This window comes from Capsicum annuum, chromosome 12, assembly GCF_002878395.1.
Source record: "Capsicum annuum cultivar UCD-10X-F1 chromosome 12, UCD10Xv1.1, whole genome shotgun sequence".
NCBI lineage: Eukaryota > Viridiplantae > Streptophyta > Magnoliopsida > Solanales > Solanaceae > Capsicum > Capsicum annuum.
The window spans coordinates 201,441,644-201,448,257 of record NC_061122.1 but is presented as its reverse complement, the minus strand read 5'-3'; positions in this window follow the sequence as shown (position 1 = coordinate 201,448,257).

Sequence of the window (6,614 nt, the reverse complement as noted above, 5' to 3'; positions counted from 1 at the left end):
AAAAAAATACCAATTTACCCCTGGGAAGTTATTAAAATTCATCATTGAAAATCCCAATTTTGGGCTTCACCGCGATGCAGTGGCATCGCGGTGAGCCACTGGAATTTGGATGACACTGTTTAAAAAAGGACGTTCATGAAATGGACTGGTGGCGCGACTCGGTGGTATCGTGGAGCTTCACTGGAAAATGATAATTTGGAAAATAACCCTTGGCGCGACACGCCATGATCGCGGAGCCTCACTGGAAAATGCCAATTGGGAACTGGCATTTCTCCGCGACATGGGCTTATCACGATGGCTCACTGGAAATTGAAAATTTCCATTTGGACTGCCTCCGCGATGCGGTGAGGCACCATTTGACACACTGTTTTACATAAATAGTTATAACTTCTCATCCTGTTATCGGATTTAGGCGAATTTTATATCGTTGGAAAGCTAACTAAATTTCCCACGCAATGACAGGTCCTAAACTGAAAAATTCCAAGTATTTTGAAAAATTTACATAGGAATATGGGGTATTACAACGTGTGGACCGCATGTGGGTAAAACAAGTGCCAAAAGTCCAAAGTCCCAAGAGCAGAAGCTGCAGGAATTTTTTCTGGCACTTGTAGGTGTCTACATGTGCCCACCCTTGGGCCGTATGTGGCACATGCGCCCAAGGTCAGGCAGCATGTCGATACACATAAGTGGCTATCATCCCTTTTTGTCCTTTTTTGTTCAAGCTTTGATTTTAGGGTTTCCTCATGCACTATAAATACCCCTTATGTGTTTTTAGTAGAAGTTACGCACTCTTGATATTTACAAACATATGTTCATTCTGAGATTCAATTTTGTCTTGAAATTCTCTTGTATTGATTTTGATTGATTAATTCAGTTAAAGTTTTGAGTTTTTACTTGTGATTATTGTGATTTCATATTATGCTTTTAATCATGAATGTTGTTGATTACTTCACAAGTATGAGCAGCTAAAAACCCTTAGTTAGGGTTGTGGAAACCCTGGTGGATTATGAAGTAGGGGAAGTGCTATTGTTGTTCTGAACTGATACCCATGCATGCATTGTATTATCTTCACTTTAATAGATATCTTAGCAGTTGTAAACGTTAGGATCCCGCCTAGATTATTGCTACTTACTCTAAAAGAGAAGTAGTGACTAGGAAAAGATAACTACAACTGTAATTTGAAGTTTAACTGTCGATCCAGACTACTAGGTATTATCTAAGTGAGATGATTACCCGTCATCTAATAACTAAAGACTTAAAAGATAATAGTTAACTGGGATCAAGATAAGGGTTAGTAAGGCGACATCCTGAGACTCAAAAGGTAATGGGTGAAATCCATCCGATCGTCCAAAAGACTGTTGATGGTACATAACTTATCAGATTTTGTATGCAAGGTATCAGGTTGGTTCAACAAAGCACGATAAGCCTACGCAGTTGAGAAACTAGAAGGAACACAATCCTAGTATTCACCTACGACTGATTACAATCGAAGTTGATATTAGCTACTAGTTAGATATTGATACTCAAATTCTCCCATTTACTTTTTCAGTTTTTTCCTTTGATAGCCATGATTCTACGTATTACCTTGGGATTCGACCTCAACCTTTGTTGGGTTACTATAGTTGGCAGCAATCGCATAATCTTCTGATTGAAGGTGTAGCTTGGGCGTTACCACTAAGAATGATGAAGTTAGCTCTACTATATACCACCCTCAAAGTGATTATGAAACTGAGGTGGTGAATAGATGTCTTGAGACCTATCTCAGATGTTTTTGCTTTGACTCTCAAGTGAATTGGTTCTCTTATTTAGTTGTTGCTGAGTGGTGGCAGAACACCACATTTCACGCTTCCATACAAACTACCCCTTAAGAAGTCTTATATGGATAACCTCCACCCTTACACTTACCTTATGCAATTGGTGACTCGGGAATGAAAGAGATAGATAGATGTTTGTTGACCATAGAATTCAAGTTTCAGTTATTACAATACCATCTGCAAAGAGCTCAACATAGGATGATCCCTCAAGTTAACAAACACAGGTCAGATTTGTAGTATAAAAAAAAATTGGGTGTATATAAAGATCCAACCATTCAAACAAATCACTTTTTCATGCTCTTCTTTTTTCAAACTATCAGCTAAGTGTTATGGCCCATACCAGATTTTACAAAAGTAAGGAAATGTGGCTTACAGACTCCCTTTACCTGTTCAATTGATGTTACACCCTACCTTTCATGTATCCCAACTCAAAATGTGACACAAGGTACCTGAAAATATTAATCATCTTCCAGTTGTTGACATTGTCAGTCCATATTGCCCTCAACCACTAAAAATTTTGGATAGACTTATGATACAAAAGAGGAACAAGGCAGTTACTTAAGTGTTCATTCAATGAGATCAACTTCCAATTGATCAAGCAACTTGGGAAGACTACCATGTTCTCAAGATCAGATTTCTTTCATTTTTTCCTTAAAGTCAAGGAAATTTTCAATAGCGGAGATCTGATAGAGAAGGAAATAGAAACAGTAAAGGGGGAATGTTCAGGTGGTTAAGTCGGTTACAGAAAGGAGGGACCACTGATTTAGTTAATTCCGTTTTAGTTCACAATTCGTTTACAAAAGTCTTAGTATTTACACAGTAATTTTTATCATTTTTAAATTGGGCAGGATTAGCCCTTATTCAGAGAGTGAGGGGGGAGGGAGAAGAACACATGTCCAAATCTGATTCCAACATATTGTACTGATTTCCTTAGCAAGCATGAATTGGATGTTATCTTAATTTTGCCCTAACTTCTCTCTAGGTTAATTTTCTTTTAATTCTTGTAAGTTGTGATTCGATATTGTGTCATATAAATATTTGCACGAATTGACAAAATGAGTAACAATTTGTCGTATTACATCACAGCTTTATTGGTTACTGGTCACAATCTTTTGTTGTTTTCGGATACCTTTTTAGTTCATTTTAAATTTTGAATGTCATTTAAAAGATAATAATTACTACATATTTAATATGTTAAAAATAATAAATAAAAATGTTTAATAAGAAATAGTAAAATAACCGAGAGATTACTTGATTTCTTTCTACCGAAGCTTTCCCTCCTGAGTCCTACATCCATTTAGGCAGTGGCGGATCTACATAGGTCCAGGGATTTATCCGAACCTCTTTCGTCGGAAAATTATACTATTTTTACATGGTAAATTTTTTTATGTATAAATAATAGAGGTTGAACCCCCTTCGACTAGTCCGTAGATGTACTACTGAACCCCCTTACTGAAAATTTTGGATATGTCCCTGTATTTAGGGGTCGTTTGGTAGAATGTATTGGTAAAAATAATGCATGTATTAATTAATATGTATAATGAATATCTTATTTGGTACAATTTTTAGTCAATTTATAACTAATGCAAGCATTAGTTATACACTTTATTGTGTATTAAGGTGTGTATTACTAATACCACTCATTTTCTATGTATTAGTAATGCAAATCTTTAATACATGCATTAACTTATTAAATGACCTTAATACCCCTCAATTTCCCTCTCAAAATATTTCCCCATTCTTTCTCCCGCCATTTTAATTTGCAATAGTGAATCTTTTCAAAACATTTCACAATTTTTTCCGTCATTTTAATCTACAACAATGGATAATTGATTTAAATAATTGTAACATATTTTTGCTTTGTTTCGAGGGTCTTTAAAAAATTTAAAAAAAATTGAGACTATTTCTTAATTTTAGGTCTTATATTTTATTTTTATCTTGACTATGTTAATCCGTTGGCATAATATTTCATGCGCAAAGATGAAGGTCTTGCAATTAATTCGAACCTTCTATATACTAGTTCAACAATACTAATTATATTTAAGATGACAAAGAAATTTTGTTGCAAAAAAGTATATAAAATCAAAGAAGAATATTTTTGTAAACAAACATTTTTTTATAGAAATTATGTAAGATGTATTATTTCTTATACATCAAATCAAATAATGTATAAAAAATAATACATGTATAACTAATATAAGTATAAATAATACAAGCATTATTAATACAAATTTTACTAATACAATATATTTTACATTGATATTATACACTCTACCAAACTACCCCTTACTTTTAATTACCACCTACTTCTTGTCTTCTTCCATATATATGCACCAGGAGTTGGCCCCATATTTTCATACTTTTCAATCTGTTTATTTAATTGTTCTATTTTAATTTTTTTTTCTTAATTTTAACATTTCATTATTACATGTTCATTATTGTAAAAACTAACCAATAACAATCCTCAAATATTTTCTTACCTATATTATTTTGACGGGTAAAAAATATATTTTAGAGTCTAATTATTTTTAATTTATACTAAGGTGATATTTTTTTGGAGATAATAGTATCTATTTTATCATATTGTTTTTATTAATTAATGATTAATATTAATTTATGATAAATAATTTGAAAAATAAGTAATCAATTAAAGATAAAACATAAAAACAAATAATTATATTTTATGAAAATATAAAATTGACAAGTAATATAAAAATCTAATTAGGAAAATAAGTGACTATACATTTAATAAGTTTGTCAATATAAAGATAGTTTGTACAAAATGATCGGATTCACGAAATCCACTCCCAATATACATCATAAGAGCTCGCTTGGTCATAGAGATACTCGATCGAATTTTATTGTCCATCGTATTAAAAATAAATATTTAATAATATTTATTTAAATTAAAAATAAATATATAATTCATCTTTTCTATTCACTTTATCATTTTTGTCAAATATATTTTTTACGATACTAAATTTATTATACTCAAAGCATGATATAGTAAAATTATTATTTTTGATACACGAAGAGAATAATTACTACTATATATATATAAGCGTCAGTTAACTGACAGCTCAAGCAGGAAGCTGATACGATTGTCATGCCTGCTTCCAACTATCTGTTTTCTTCTTGATTTTACTATATCATTTCTAATTAATTGTTATATCTCATTTATGTATTAAAAAATGAATAATATTTAATAAAAATAACATAAAACTTTTATGACATGTCCGTTTCAGCTGTTTCAACCACAATTCTACTATATCACCCCTAGTTAATTATTATAAGTCGTTTAAGTATTAAAAAATTAATAATATTTAATAAAAAGAATAAAATAGACATAAAATAATAAATTAACTCTTAATATTTTAAATTAATTTAACATCTTATATGAGACTCACTTAAATTTTTTTCACAAATATTTTTGAAACAATTTTACTATATCACTTCTATTAGTTATTATGAGTCATTTACGACATGTTTATTTCGCTACTTCAATCATGATATTTAGTTAACTATCAAAATTATATTAGTATTGCTTAAATTGAAATAGAAGAAAAAATACTGTAAACCACAAAAATTAAAAAATTAAATTATTTTGAAAAATATAAATTAATTATTAATGCCACAAAAATATAAACAAATAACATATTATAAATTACAATAAGCAACAACTTAAAATAGTAAATTATAAATATAAAAAAAATTATAAATTACAATAGCTAACATATTAAAAATATAATTAATTATCTAAATTTTATTATTTGTGACAAAAAATAACATATGTACAAGCCCATATCTAATAGATAACTACCTACTAGATTGCTGAATTTACTCCAAATTTAATAATTGTATTGAAATATTCACCCGGATGCGCCGTGAATAATAATTAGATATTTCTAGAACAAATGAAGTGGAGTGTTGTCCTTTGTTCATTAGAAGAAAGTCTTGAGAGGGGCGACATATATCCTCTGTTCAAATTGCCTTTTCCACCACTTCTTTTGCTGCTAACAGTTTGAATTTTGTAGTTCTGCTAATTGATTTCACTGTTTCTTATACATAAACAGTCCAACAACCGACTTTCCTTTTTAAAAGTTTCCATGCCAGTTTCTTTATGTATTCATAAACTGCCACTGCCTACCAGTTTTGTGAATTTTAAGTCTCCATGACCAGCTTTTAGGGTAAATTTGTGAGTACTGAATACTGCAAAGCAAGAGCAAGAGCAAATTTCGAAGAATGAATGGTAATTCTAACTATGTCAAGCAGTTAATAGCATATCCTCCTACAGAGTATTTCTCAAGAGTGGTCAAGTCGTCCTATACCTGATCACCCTCTCGTATATGTCAAAAGTACAGAAATAAATTAATCATCATCAAATAGAAATAAGTAATAAGACTATGAAAACACGATTAGAACATGATACTAAATACATGGTCATACGGACGGACAGCTAATCAATCTTGCACCCATGTTATTTTGAAGTCATATTAAGTAATCAGAGTTGAAGCATCAATTTCAATTTGGTACCGCTCTAGCGGCCATGAAAATTTGGTTTCTACTAAAACTGTTGGAATCCCACATTGATGGGTCCTTGATCTCCTTATATGGTTTTCTCATGAGCTAGATTTTAAGGTTGAGTTAAGCTTAAGGTTTATTTCTTTATTATGGTATCAAAGTCAGGCCCATCTAATTTATTATTTCTGATGTTGGACCCCTCGTCTTATATTATCCACACTCTAGATGTCCATCCCTGGGCGTGCGGGGTATTGGTCACATCGGTGGATTAAAGGTCCT